Source organism: Schistocerca nitens, chromosome 4, assembly GCF_023898315.1.
Source record: "Schistocerca nitens isolate TAMUIC-IGC-003100 chromosome 4, iqSchNite1.1, whole genome shotgun sequence".
NCBI lineage: Eukaryota > Metazoa > Arthropoda > Insecta > Orthoptera > Acrididae > Schistocerca > Schistocerca nitens.
The window spans coordinates 297296850-297312937 of NC_064617.1; the positions used below are offsets into that span (position 1 = coordinate 297296850).

Consider the following 16088-nt stretch of genomic DNA (forward strand, 5'->3'; position numbering starts at 1 on the left):
AAAAGTATGTCTTTTAATGACATGATTATTACGAATATCAGCCAGCTACACTGCTCTTTTAGTGGTTTTTATTTTATTAGTCACTCACAATGAATTCATATCGCCATGCTGCCACCATCAGATGCTCTGTAAATGCATAAATAAGGGATGGTCTTAATATAATGCTCTATAACTATGATCATAAAAGTTATAATACATCGCTGGGTGTTTTTTACTTACAGCGATAACAACATGAAGAGTATAAAGCAGTGTTTTTCAACCTTTTTGAATACGCGTCCCCTTTCCAAGTAAAAATATTCTGGCGACCCCCACAACAATAATAAAAGTATGTCAGCGATTTCAAAGACAACGTATTTAATTTTCTATCTGTTGATACTATACTAATCGAGAAATCAAGTGCAATGTGAAAAGAGGTTGCAGTGCTCTGCAAGCAGAGATGTAATTATATTCTTTGCTGCTGTAAAGGGGAGGGGGGTGAGAACTGGTCAGTGGGGGCATACTCGTGCGTTTTCGGTCAGTTTACGAGAAATTAGCCAGGAGACCAGCAACGACGATTTTGTGGGAATCCAGATGAAGCCACAGAACTAGGAAAATAGAAACAGCGTCAAAATGCAGTGTGTGAATTAAAGTCTGAGTTGAGCTCAGGCATCCTAGATCCGCTCGGTAGAAACAGCTGTACTTCGTGCCTCGTCTCGTTGCGGCCAATCCTAGAGATCTGTTGTTTGGTTCGAAGCATGTTACTGAAATGCCGTCTAGTAACCGTGGGGTCAAATCTTGCACGTGAGCCGTGTGCGTGTTGTTGCAGCTACTTTGTATCACATTTGAACGTGAGAATCCTTTAAATGCGCTTTCATAAATTGTCCTCGTTCCGTGTGATACTTTCATCACAGCAGATGATTGACACGTAAACTAAGTTGTCAGTAATACATAAGACGCTGCCACTGCACCGCTGTTCCATCCCGGAAGTTGATGTGGCCTTTCCCTCTCCCTGCGAACCTCTCAGAGGTAAATACCATCTGTACAAGACTTTGTGACTCTCGCCGCCCTAGTTCCATTCCGTAGAAGTGGGAAGTGGTCGATAGACATCGTGTTGCTTATCACTGCTGGAAGTGCTTGTGTATTTGAACTCTCCCAAAAGGTTGACATTACATTGGCATTCATTATTATAAATAAGTATCGCCGTCTGAACGAGAGTGAATTTGCAAGGTGCTTTCACAAAAACTTGTCACTTCCGTGTGATATTTATACTATAGCAGATGATCGTCATGAAACATATGTTACCATTCATGCTTCAACTGCTTTCTCCTCCGACCGCGCCCCCTGAGCAGGACTTTGCGTTGAATAACACTATAAAGCAAAGACATAAAATCAACATAAATCATAGGCCATAAAAAAATTGTTACGAAAAAATAAAAACATAAAATAAAAATCTCAAATAAAACCAAAACAAATTCCAGACAAAGACATAACTAGAACCAAACCTATAAAAATAATAAAAAACAACCGGATTTCCATCCATCACTTATAAATAATGGTAACTATGTAAACATGTAGTATCGCTGATGGACTGTCACCCAAGCTGTTAAGAAAAATTGTGTACATAAAAACAAACTAAAATAAGATGCGCAGCTCCAGTGAACATCTGAAGAGAGTAATTCTAAAAACACAGGACATGGCAGCTACGATGTTACATGTAAGGTAAAAAACACCTAATGATGTATTACAACTTGTATGACCATAGTTAAAGGCCTTTATACACTACCGGCCGTTAAAATTGCTACACCACGAAGATGACGTGCTACAGACGCGAAATTAAACCGACAGGAAGAAGATGCTGCGATATGCAAATGATTAGCTTTTCAGAGCATTCACACATGGTTGGCGCCGGTGGCGACACCTACAACGTACTGATTTGAGGAAAGTTTCCAACCGATTTCTCATACAAAAACAGCAGTTGACCGGCGTTGCCTGGTGAAACGTTGTTGTGATGCGGCGTGTAAGGGGGAGAGATGCGTACCATCAAGTTTCCGACTTTGATAAAGGTCGGATTGTAGCCTATCGCGATTGAGGTTTACCGTATCGCGACATTACTGCTCGCGTTGGTCGAGATCCAATGACTGTTAGCAGAATATGGAATCGGTGGGTTCAGGAGGGTAATACGGAACGCCCTGCTGCATCCCAACGGCCTCGTATCACTAGCAGTCGAGATGAAAAGCATCCGCATGGCTGCAGCGGATCGTGCAGACACGTCTCGATCCTTGAGTCAACAGATGGGGACGTCTGCAAGACAACAACCATCTGCACGAACAGTTCGACGACGTTTGCAGCAGCATTGACTATCAGCTCGGAGACCATGGCTGCGGTTACCCTTGACGCTGCATCACAGAGGTGTGATGGTGTACTCAACGACGAACCTCGGTGCACGAATGGCAAAACGTCGTTTTTTCGAATGAATCCAGGTTCTGTTTAGAGCATCTTGATGGTCGCATCCGTGTTTGGTGACATCGCGGTGAACGCACATCGGAAGCGAGTATTCGTCATCGCCATACTGGCGTATCACCCGGCGTGATGGTATGGGGTGCCATTGGTTATACGTCTCGGTCACCTCTTGTGTGCATTGACGGCACTATGAACAGTGGACGTTGCATTTTAGATGTTTTATGACCCGTGGCTCTACCCTTCATTCGATCCCTGCGAAACCCTACATTTCAGCAGAATAATGCACGACCGCATGTTGCAGGTCCTGTACGGGCCTTTGTGGATACAGAAAATGTTCGACTGCTACCCTGGCCAGCACATTCTGTAGATCTCTCACCAACTGGAAACGTTTGGTCAATGGTGGCCGAGCAACTGGCTCGTCACAACACGCCAGTCGCTACTCTTGATGAACTGTGGTATCGTGTTGAAGCTGCATGGGCAGCTGTACCTGTACACGCCATCCAAGCTCTGTTTGACTCAATGCCCAGGCGTATCAAGGCCGTTATTACGGCCAGAGGTGGTTGTTCTGGGTACTGATTTCTCACGATCTATTCACCCAAATTGCGTGAAAATGTAATCACTTGTCAGTTCTAGTATAATATATTTGTCCAATGAATACCCGTTTATCATCTGCATTTCTTGTTGGTGTAGCAATTTTAATGGCCAGTAGTGTATATTGAAACCATCGTTTACTTATGCATTTACAGAGAACCTGATGATGGAAATATGACGAAATGGTCTCATCGTGAATACTTTATAAAATAAAAACCACTTGAAGCTGGCTGATATTCGTAATAATCACGTCATTAAAGGACATAGTTAGCACTACGGGCCCCAGAGAACAAATGTTGAAAAATATGGTTTTGTAGCGAAAAGAATGGGGAATAGAATCGGGAATAAAACCAACCTGCTATTAGAAAAAAAGTGTTGCATTATATATAGAATGCTATTAACAGGAATTCAGCCCGGTGACGGTCATCGGCAACCGGCTGTATTCCCGTAAGTAATTTGTACATAGCATACGCTGGGAGGAACTCAGATCTCAGTTAGTAGCTTCTGTGCCGTTTGGCATAATGAAGAGGTGCAGCCTTACCTGTCACTGTGGCCAATGGCCTTTTGCGTGGCACGCGACTTCTGACGTCCATGGAATGCAGTTGCCTCGGCAACGTTCGCTCGGAAACTGGTTAAGCTCAACGTGCAATCACTCACGTTAGAATTTCCTGTCGAACTTGAAATTAATAGTCATTGACAAGGCGTGACATTCGTCTCAGGACTTAGTCGATTAGGATCCTTTTACGGCCACTGTTTTTATGCCATGTTACATGTCTATAAGCGGTGCACCATTCCCTGTAAACTCGTTGGACAGTACACATTGCTAAGCGAAGAAACCGGCAACTCCATTCACGTTGTGGTTATGGGCACTTTCAAGCATTACTGCTCGTTTCTGCCATTCTGACATATATCTACGTCTACCCACCTTAGCGTGTTGATTTCATACAACGCACTGTAGTACCCACCACCTCATTGCCATGAGTTACGTCAACGGTGAAGGTTCGTATGATCGCTTGGTGCCACTTCTACAGTATCTACCTGTAGATCCATATAAGCACATAACCTGTGATAAAACACTGCCGGCCGGTGTGGCCGAGCGGTTCTAGGCGCTTCAGTCTGGAACCGCGCGACCGCTACCGTCGCAGCTTCGAATCCTGCCTCGGGCATGGATGTGTGTGATGTCCTTAGGTTAGTTAGGTTTAAGTAGTTCTGAATTCTAGGAGACTAATGACCTCAGATGTTAAGTCCCATAGAGCTCAGAGCCATTTGAAACATTTGATAAAATACCATACTACGTTCCATTAGGAATGTCTAATGCATTCAACTACTGTGATATGTGATATGACTGATGTGTCAGGACAGCATGGAATTCAACTTTTACACAACGACACAAGCTCAGCACAATAGGCAATGGGGTGGTAGGACTGGACCAAGTGACACATCAGGCAATCACGATCGGCATTTGCACTGAAAATTTATTTGGCAGTTGTAAACAAAACAAATAAAACCATCAACACTTTTTTTTAAATTACCATTTAGGTGAGAGCAAGTTATTTCCAAATTTAAACATTCATAAACCACGGCACTTATGGCCTATTACACATTTAGTGAAATGAGTTAAGAATTATTTACTCAAAAACTATGATCAACCTGAAGAACAATTTACTAAAATTTGACGATGAAATGTAGTCTTCCGTTACTGCAGTGACTGGTATTGCCAAAAGTAATTCAGAGTACAGGCAACAACAAATCAGATACCATGGCACACAACCACGATACTTAAATGGCAGGCACCCTACAATATAGGATATAAAATACAATATTTCATGCGACCAAGCAACCTCGTGGAATTCAACAAATTACGACCAGAAGCAGAAGTCCGCCCACTCACCTGTTTCCAATACAGGCTTGTCGTGGACCCCCAAACGGGAGCAGCAACGGTCACGAATAGGCACGAAAAATCCCAGGATTAGTGGGCATCTACAACAGACTGACATCTGCCTTACTTACAGGCGACTTACAGCAAACAGCCACACTTAAATGTGTGATTTAATCAGAATTAATTACCATATCCACATACTGTCATTGAAGGAATTCTTGTACTTCGATTAATAGAATCAGTTTCAAACTATTTAAACACACAATAACAACTGGCCTCTCAGAACTTGTAAGAATTTTTGAAACTACTCATTTAGAGTTAGATACGTGTCTCTCAGACCCACCATCATTTCAGATAGAAATGTAACAGTAATGTTATTGCAATTCGCAGCAAAATATATCGAGGGAAAATTTATCCATGTATGTCTATAGCAATTGGCCAGCTTAACTTCGTCGTGTGATATAAATACAATAACCAGGCAGCACTTACACAAGTACCAGCCAAACTGTTTTCAGTGGCGGTCAACACTGACAGTAGCAGTCTACAAACAGAATGTATCAGCACTCCAGGCCCTAGTAAATGTTAATCATCACATCACATACAGCTCTCAATAGAACCTTGCGTACTAAGTAAGTTGAAATTAACACATTCGAGGACAGACTCAGTAGGAGTAGCAACGGCTGGCCAAGAAAATCAAGTCAACAGCACTGAACTCAGTACTCGATCCCGGCCACAATTTACAGCACAAGCAAGGCCCTTACCCCCTTGCTTGATCGACGAGGCCAGCCGCCGCAGATCCCGGTGCCAGGAGACATGAAGCAAGAGGAAATACACCAACGGTTTCCCAGTAACGTGACTGCTTCCACGCCGGCGATATTTGCTACGGCGCCGTCACCCGGGTAAACAGCCCCTTTTAGATGCGCTCTTCCTGCTGCCTCGCACGTTGCCCGTACTGTACGCCAGACTTCCCAAACGACGTTACTGCTAGGCGTCCCAATGCAAAATCCTCGCTTCTTGCTAGAGCTTAGCCCTCGCTCCCTGATCGGCCCCGTAGGTGGCGCCACCGCGCGCTCTGCGCACACCACCGGAAACATGAGCTATACAGGCGGCGGGAATATCGCTGATCGAGCCACACGGCTCAATGACTTTCAAAGTGATGGAGCACATCAATCAGTCATCCGTTCCTTTCAGGGTTTATTAAAGCAAATCTAAATTTCGGCTAGTGCCTAGCCATCATCAATGCACTATTTCAAAATTGCAATACACGTCCTAATACGTCAGTCCCCTGTTGTTCGGGCTTATGTCACAGTTCATTCAAAACACGCATCCCGCGTCATTTGGCGTCTCTCTGTAAAGATTTTCTTAAGTCTCACGCGAAATTTAATGCGGACGCGTTGCTCCTCTAACTTTGCCATCTCGAAATTCGCAAACTGTGTAATACTACGTTCTACTCAATACACCACTGAACAGTAACCAACAAACATTGGACAATGAAACATCCGCCAGTTACACAGGTGTGTGCAGGGATGCCAACCGCATTTCGCTCTAACACACCGCTGGCACGAAATTACGAATGTTCCTGAAGTGTTTGGACAGACCTCGTATGAAGCAAAATTTATCTCTCTCTGAGACTGGTGGCAATACTGCAGGGCGTAAAATTCCCCCTCGCCTAAATAAATTCCGTCTGGTGCCCGAACGTCCCTACCTCCAATGTTTCAATCACGCTAAGAAACGTGGATTTAAGCTTAAGTATCTGGATAGTGAAACTTCCTGGCAGGTTAAAACTGTGTGCCGGACCGAGACTCGAGCTCGGGACCTTTGCCTTTCGCGGGCAAGTGCTCTACCAACTGAGCTACCCAACACGAATCACGCCCCGTACTCACAGCTTTACTTCCGCCAGTACCTCGTCTCCTACCTTCCAGACTTTACAGAAGCTCTCCTGCGAAGCTTGCAGAACTAGCACTCCTGAAAGAACGGATATTGCGGAGACATGGCTTACCCACAGCCTGGGGGGATGTTTCCAGAATGAGATTTTCACTCTGCAGCGGAGAGTGCGCTGATACGAAACTTCCTGGAAGATTAAAACTGTGTGCCGGACCGAGACTCGAACTCGGGACCTTTGCCTTTCGCAGGAAACTGCTCTACCAACTGAGCTACCCAAGCACGACTCTGGATAGTGTCTATTAAGGGGTGCTACTTGAACGGGAACACAGTTTTAGCTTGTGCGTGTGGATGTATTGAACTACGAATTTGAGTACCCTAGATATCCACAAATAAAATGGGTCAAATGGCTCTGAGCACTATGGGACTTAACTGCTGTGGTCATCAGTCCTCTAGAACTTAGAACTACTTAAACCTAACTAACCTAAGGACATCATACACATCCATGCCCGAGGCAGGATTCGAACCTGCGACCGTAGCGGTCGCGTGGTTCCAGGCTGATGCGCCTAGAACCGCTCGGCCACTCGGGCCGGCCAGATAGCCACAGTCGGGTGATAATTAACGTCTTGAATGTTCCGCTGGGCTGCAGTATGGAATGAACAGAGATGACAACAGGGTACGACAAGTTGCACACGGTTGGCAAAAAACAAGCCGAGCTGCGTCTAGCCGGCGCCTACGGCAGGCGAAGTGGTTCGGCTACTTTCCGGCGTCCTTGCTGGGACACGAGTGTGGACGCGCTCTGCGGCCTAGGCGACACGTGCTAGCTGCGGCGTGCGGCCGACGTGACGGCGGCAGCGGATGTCACGCCGCGGCACACTTGCACGCGCTCCCCGATCACTGCGGTCATTCTTATTCCCGAGCAGAACTGCGCAAATGCTGCAGAACACATTCCACGTGGACACAGCTGAGTGCGTGCCAAGCAGAGGGGCGGATTCACGCTTACTACTAGCGTGCTTCATTCACGCCCTCTGCAGGTAGAAGTGGAACTACACGACACGCTCGACACCTTTAACGACTCGGAGTAGGTTTGAATGGTGGAAAATCGATTTTTTATGACTTCACTATATTCTACAGTCTTTCCTGATTACATTGATACACTATGTGATCAAAAGTGTCCGGACACCCCCAAAAAGATACGTTTTTCATATTAGCTGCATTGTGCTGGCACCTGCTGCCAAGTACTCCACATCAGCGACCATAGTAGTCATTAGACATCGTGAGAGAGCAGCATGGGGCGCTCCGTGTGTAGACTCCCCCTCACTTATCGACCTTAATGACAGTAAAAATTAAACAGCGTGTACCTAATAGAATTTGGGAAAAGCAATCGTCACCGAAGTTAATCTGTCGGTAAAGAGGGAAGAAAGGGTTACATCTAAATGAAAGGAAAAATGCAAATGAAACTGGTGGAAATTAATTTTGAAAAGGGGTAAAGTTAATAAAGAAAGTAAATGTGGGGTTGTTACGTTAACAATTAACTGGCGTTAATTAGATGTTTGAGATTTGGGGAAAATTACGGTCGCCAGTCCTAGGGACAACTACTATAATAACTGAAAAAGAAAGGTTATTGCACATATAATTAGCACTAAAAGCGTAGCAACTGGAGGTTGACATGTGTTGTGTGAAAACTGAATGTTTGTCAGAAGTAGTAAATTTCGCTACACTCTGACTTAATTTACCAAAAGAATTAATAAAACCGGAAAATTGAAAGTTAATTTAGTGACTGAAATTAATAGTGAACTTTGTTTCTGAAGCACTACGAAATTAAATAAAATAAGGTTGGTCTTGGGCTACCTCAACAATCATCTCAAAAGCAACTTGAATCTACTCAATTTAGAAATAAGAGATTTAACTTTGAACTTGAATTAAATGATTCTGAACAATTAACAATAGTAAAGTTTAGTACGTACCAAGCTGAGCTGCAGTCACAGGTAAGCTAAAATATGGTAACAAAACTCGCACTCTTAATTTGTGCTTGTGTAATCTAAATATTGTAGCCAGCTATGAATACCTTAACTGAACTTTTAAATTAAAGCAGGCAATTACATGCTGCCAAACCCCGAAAGCGCGGCAACTCGGGGGAGCATCACACAACACACCTGCTCCACCGCCCTACTCCATCCACACCTTGCTCTGCCCGCGCTCCACGCGGCAGAGTTAACACTACCAAAGATCCTAAACACTTTCGTTCTCCACACGACCTATTGATGTAATCGTTCGATAGCATAGTTTTCCCTAGGCAAGACCCAGCGTAAACAATACAAATAATATTTACAAAACAAACCAATTATACATCGACATATATATATATATATATATATATATATATATATATATATATATATATATATATAGTAAAACAATTACAATATATAAAGACACAGAAATGTCATATCTTCAGGTAACAAAATAAGGAAACAAATTTATAGTACAAAAGATGGAAATGGAGGATATGCATTTCCGGAGTTACACGTGGAACTCACGGATTTCGAATGTGGTCAGCTGATAGGGTGTCACTTGTGTTATACGCCTGTACGGGAGGTTTCCACACTCGTAAACATCTCTAGGTCCACTGTTTCCGATGTGATAGTGTATTGTATTGTATTGTATGTTAACCGGGGACCTAGAAACGACGGAGAGGCTCCGTCTCCGTCGCAGCCACAGTGGTCCACAACCCCACGACGACTACCGCAGTCCACCTCACCCCTCCGCCGCCCCACACCGAACCCAGGGTCATTGTGCGGTTCGGCCCCCGGTGGACCCCCCAGGGAACGTCTCACACCAGACGAGTGTAGCCCCTATGTTTGCGTGGTAGAGTAATGGTGGTGTACGCCTACGTGGTGAACTTAATTGCGCAGCAATCGCCGACATAGTGTAACTGAGGTGGAATAAGGGGAACCAGCCCGCATTCGCTGAGGCAGATGGAAAACCGCCTAAAAACCATCCACAGACTGACCGGTTCACCGGACCTCGACCGCCCGAAAAGCCGTGCGGTAGATCGCACGGCCAACCGGGTGGGCATGTGATAGTGAAGTCGAAACGTGAAGGGACATGTACAGCACAAAAGCGTACTGGCCGACCAGGTCTGTTGACTGACAAATCGCCGACAGTTGAAGAGGGTCGTAATGTGTTATAGGCAGACGTCTATCCAGACCGTCACACAGGAATTCCAAACTGCATCAGGATCCACTGCATCTGAAAGCTAGGCGTGAGGTGAGAAAACTTGGATTTCATTGTCGAGCGGCTGCTCATAAGCCACACATCTCGCCGATTAATATCAACGACGCCTCGCTTGGTGCAAGGAGCATAAACATTGGACGATTGAACAGTGGAACAACGTTGTGTGGAGTGACGAATCACAGTACACAATGTGGCGATCCGATGGCAGGGTCTGGGCGTGGCGAATGCCCGGTGAACGTCTTCTGCCAGCGTGTGTAGTGCCAACAGTAAAATTCGATGGCAGTGGTGTTATGGTGCGGTCTTGTTTTTCATGGAGGAGGCTTGCACCCGTTGTTGTTTTGCGTGGCAGTATCACAGCACAGGCCTACATTGATGTTTTAAGCATCTTCTTGCTTCCCACTGTTGAAGAGCTATTCGGGGATGGCGATTGCATCTTTCAACACGATCGAGCATCTGAGCTTCGGAAATGCAATTTGATTTACCAGTTACATCTCAAAACGATCCTTCGTGGTCGCTGTAAATTTCTACGTCAATGCAACTGAATGAGCACGTTAAGACAGCCAGATATCACAGTGACCGCTGCACCTGGCGAGTGTTGGGACCGTGTCCGGGGCGACGGTGAAAGCACAAGGACGAATTTCTCCCGCGGTGGAGCAAAAATCATTGGTCTGCGACCGGCGGCAACCGCCTGGAGGCTCGCAGGGGTCAATAACACCCGTTGAACAGCAGTCGCTCACTGGATAATGTGTTGTTGTGCTTTCGCTTCCAAAGTTGTCGATTCATAAGCTCCAGTTCCATCGATTATCACATGCACTCTAGGGTGATCCTCGCTAAATACGTGTAGTTAACATACACTGCCGTTGCTACTGATTAGTGGTCAGTAATCAAAGCGAGAGAGTTTGAGATTTCCTACTTTGTATGTAACACTACTGTCTCCATTGGTACTGAAGTAGAGATTGGTAGATACCTAGCTGCTTCTTGCCATATCAAAGCGGAACACATGATCTCTAAAAGTACCCACAAACTTGGTGTTCTCATCCGATGTTCTCGGGCCAAAGTGGCCGAGCGGTTCTAGGCGCTACAGGCTGGAACCGCGCGACCGCTACGGTCGCAGGTTCGAATCATGCCTCGGGCATGGATGTGTGTGATGTCCTTAGGTTAGTTAGGTTTAAGTAGTTCTAAGTTCTAGGGGACTTATGACCTCAGCAGTTGAGTCCCATAGTGCTCAGAGCCATTTCAACCATTTTTTTTTCATCCGATGTTCTTACCCCACCACATATGTAGCACTTACAAGGGGAGGCCACGACGTTTGGAACGCGGATTTACTGTAAACTTCGTACACTCGTAGTACTCCATGAGGACAACAAAATGTGTAAGATGTAGCGCGTACTTCTCAAGCGTTACTGACAAGGGAACCTCCCCATCGCACCCCCCTCAGATTTAGTTATAAGTTGGCACAGTGGATAGGCCTTGAAAACCTGAACACAGATCAATCGAGATAACAGGAAGAAGTTGTATGGAACTATGAAAAAAATAAGCAAAATATACAAACTGAATAGTCCATGTACAATATAAGCAAGTCAAGGGTCATAATGAGTTCACGAGCGCCGTGGTCCCGTGGTTAGCGCTAGCAGCTGCGGAACGAGAGGTCCTTGGTTCAAGTCTTCCCTCGAGTGAAAATTTTTCTTACTTTATTTTCGCAAAGTTATGATCTGTCCGTTAATTCATTGACATCTCTGTTCACTACAATAAGTTTAGTGTCTGTATTTTGCGACCGCACCGCAAAACCTTGCGATTAGTACACGAAAGGTCGTGCTTCTCCAATGGGAACCGAAAACATTTGATCTCAAGGTTATAGGTCAAGCGATTCCTCCACAGGAAAACACGTCTGATATATTCTATACGACACTGGTGACGGCATGTGCGTCACATGACAGGAATATGTTGTCGACCCACCTAACTTGTACACTTGGCGAATGGGTAAAAAGATTCTTCTACCTTGCCCGATTTAGGTTTTCTTGTGGATGTGATACTCCCATTGGAGAGGCACGTCCTTTCGTCTACTAATCGCACAGTTTTTCGGTGCCGTCGCAAAACACAGACACTAAACTAATTTCAGTGAACAAAGACGTCAATGAACGAACACACAGATCATAACTCTGCGAAAGTGAAGAAAGTAAAATTTTCACTCGAGGGAAGACTTGAACCAAGGACCTATCGTTCAGCAGGTGCTCACGTTAACCACGGGACTACGGCACTCTTGAGGTTACACTGTCCTCGATGTTGTCTATCTTGCACATGGACTACTCAGTTTGTATATTTGACCTATTTTTTTTATAGTTCCACACAACTTCTTCCTGTTTTCTCGATTGATCTGTGTTCAGGTTTTCAAGGCCTATCCACTGTGCCAACTTATAACTAAATCTGAGGGGGGGGGGGGGGGGTGCGATGGGGAGGTTCCCTTGTGAGAAAATCGCAAGATAATTTTGGTCGTCAAATATATACCTGCGCGTGGCCATTTTTATCATGAAGCGGCGACAGACGAGTGGTTAGAGTTAAAGCCCCGTAATCGCTTGATCGATGGATCGAGTCCCGTTCGTCAGTTTCTTTTTTCGTTTTCAACACAGTCATTTTCTTTACTATTTATATTACAGTTGATATAATGGGAAAAATACGTGTCATCGGATGAACTTTTATTAAATTTACAATGTTATTTGGCAGTCTACAAATTTTTATTTTCACAAATAATATAATATTCTTAAGTTTATTTTTTCCCTGTTTTGACGAAAAATACCATCCTGAAACATGTTCTATTAATGTCGAAAGCGACGATTAATTGTACATCTTTAGAGAGCCGTGTGTGCCGGTCAAAACTTGCAGGTAACAGATAGTTTCGGGCTCCTTCCAGGGATAAGGGATTTCTCAAATCACCGACAAGCATACATTTTCAGCATCACTTTATGCATTTCGTCGTTTACTAGTCTATAGTTCCGAATATTATATTATTTGTCATAATAAAAATTTGTAGACAGCCAAATAACATTGTAAATTTAATAAAATTTCATCCGATTACACGTATTTTTCCCATTATATCAACTGTAATATAAATAGTAAAGAAAATGACTGTGTTGAAATTCAAAAAGAAACTGATGAACGGGACTCGATCCATCGATCCAGCGATTACGGCGCTTGAACGCTAATCACTCGGTTGCCGCCGCTTCATGGTAAAAATGGCCACGCGCAGGTATACATTTGAAGACCGAAATTATCTTGCGATTTTCTCAACAGCGCTTGAGAAGTACGCGCTACTGCTTACACATTTTGTTGTCCGCATGGAATAATACGAGTGTACGAAGTTTGCAGTAAATCCGCGTTCCAAACGCCGTGGCCACCCCTTGTTAGATCGCGAGTCAGCTGATCTTGCTGTGAGGCACTAACGGAACTTATAAAGTGGCTAAGGCTCACTATTACTGAAATTATAACTTGAGAAGTTCATTGAGGTGCCATCTGTTTTTATTCTGTATACAGGGCGAATCACCTAAAACTTGCACCGCAAATATTGCGAAAATGGAAAGTGCTATTCTTGTGCAGTTTTCAAGAACGGATTGGTCGTCACGGCCCGTTTTGTTAGCCAATCAACAGACTGTAATAACACTTAGAAAGTGTATTTTTGTGCAAACATGCACTTTTTTAAATGGAACAATGCCTGTTGACATTAACTAAAAGTAGGATAAATTAGAATGCCAGTGGTTTTTGTTACAGTATTCTGGAGAGAGTCGTTTACGAGACACCGTATTGTGAAAAGTTCCCACATAGACACTTGTTTGTGCCATTCAGCCTGCGAAGTGGCTAGGTATGATGTTGTTATGTTTGCTTACAGTATGCTTGTGTGTTCCTCGAGCGCAGTGCGACTTGCTAGGCAGTTAGTGTGTGACAGCCCAAGAAGTAGGTCGTGAGCGAACGATGGGATTTACCAGTGCAGAAAAAGCCGACATGCTCTTGGTGTATGGAGACTGTAGGAAGAATGCAGCTCGTTCTTGTGCAGTGTATGTGGCAAGATATCGTAAAAGGCGTAAACCATCTCGTCAATTATTTATCAACCTCTTCAACCAGTTACGTGAAAGTGGTAGTGTAACGCCTAGACAACGTAACGGAAGGAAACAAGTGACGACAGAAGAGGGGAAAATTAGTGTTCTTGCCGCTGTTGTAGTTAATCCGCACGTTAGGTCTCTCGCAATCGCTCGAGGAAGTAGCATTAGTCAGGCAAATGTCCTGCGCGTCTCCATTAACGTAGGTTCCACCCCTACCACATCTCCTTCAAGAGCTGTATAGTAACGATTATGAGAAACGTGTTAACTTCTGTACCTGGGCAGTAAGACAGGATACTCCAGGTGTATCCTGTATCCCGTTTAGTGATGAAGCCACATTTACCTATCACGGCCAGGTAAACCGCTGAAACACGCACTATTGGTCTATTGACAATCCCCGTTGGCTTCGCCAGGTGGAATGCTAGCTTCCTCGGAGTGTAAACGTGTGGTGTGTGGAATCTGGTTTCGCAGGAGAGAGCGGATCAGGTTGTGGAAAGGCGCCAAGGTCAATTACTGTTAGTTATACAAGAACACACACAACTTTATTCCTCAAACCAATGCAAAGTTTTCTCTTTAGAACAACAAAGATCAATTCACGACTGAGGGTTCAAATGGTTCCAATGGCTCTGAGCACTATGGGACTCAACTGCTGAGGTCATTAGTCCCCTAGAACTTAGAACTAGTTAAACCTAACTAACCTAAGGACATCACACACATCCATGCCCGTGGCAGGATTCGAACCTGCGACCGTAGCGGTCTCGCGGTTCCAGACTGCAGCGCCAGAACCGCGCGGCCACTTCGGCCGGCTCACGACTGAGGGCCCAAGTAACTTGTGCAGAATAAGTTTAAATGATTTCTTTTAAAAAAGGAGGATTTAGAGTTACGGCTCAAGGCCTTACTGAAGTAAAATTGCAATATCTTCTCGGCAAAAAGGCCGAAATAATATTTCAGATCAGCTACGGAAATTCTTTAAAAGACAAGCATTTACAAATTTCGGCTAAGGCCATATTAAGGAAAATTCAAATTAATTCTTCGGCTGAACACCTAATAAAAAAACTTTTTTCATAGTAAAAGAGAGGCTTTAAAGATAAGATTTTACACAGTACAACAGAAAAACATCTTAAGAAACCTTGAAGTATCTTGTCGGCTGAAGGCCCAAACAATTGTGAATAATTAAAGACCACCTTTATCTAAACATTTACAGAATACGGCTGAAGGTCGTTACAAGAATTGAAGATAATTAAAGAGAAACCTTACAGACAGGGATCTACATATTAAAGTCACAGATTCTGAAACAAACGCGGCTGAAGCCCTAAAATCAGAGCAACAATAATTTTAAATAAAAGCCGGCTGAAGGTCTAATCTTAAAATAGTTGTCATGAAGTTCGGCAGAAGGCCACGTACTAAACACAAAACAGACAATATTAATACGCAGCTGAAGGCCTGGCACTGTACCTGCGACCTAATAAAATGACAAACACAAACAACAAGGTGGTGCTCACAAGTGTTCCAATGTTCGGCCTGGGGAGGAAACTCGAACAACAGTTTAGGTAGGGCAGGCAGCCAAGCGTAACACTGAACAATCGCGTTGCAACACGACCTAGGGACGGCTGAAGAACCGACCAGCCTAATCAATTCCCTCTGTCGCAACCGACCAACTGTCTATTCCAGTACGCAGACAGCATTCATGTGCTCGGTGGGAATCACAGAAGCTACACACAGTCCGACGTAAACACACTTGCACAAGAACTCGAACAATTGTAAAAGCAATCACTGTGAAACAACAAGGACGAATCAATTTGACACACCGAGAGTTTCCACAAGCGGTCGGCGACCAAATATACGTCGTCCGATGAGACGACCGACCGAACGACCAATCCAGGTCGTTCCCACTCAAGTTACATGTCGGCGACGGTCGGGCGAGTCTTGGCTGTCCGAAGCTGACTGCAGCTCCATCCCGACTCAACTCGATG

General features: G+C 44.5%; 1 protein-coding gene and 1 non-coding gene across 2 annotated transcripts in view; one reads left to right on the plus strand and one right to left on the minus strand.

Annotated features, from left to right (window-relative positions):
* The window catches only part of LOC126253311 (ABC transporter G family member 23-like), a 591420-nt gene that overhangs the window by 262721 nt on the left and 312611 nt on the right, over positions 1–16088 (plus strand). The gene's annotated exons all lie outside the window — the stretch shown is intronic.
* On the minus strand, positions 7297–7380 carry Trnas-gga (transfer RNA serine (anticodon GGA)). Its single transcript is given in 2 exon segments — positions 7297–7331; positions 7341–7380. It is a non-coding gene; the product is annotated as a tRNA-Ser (tRNA).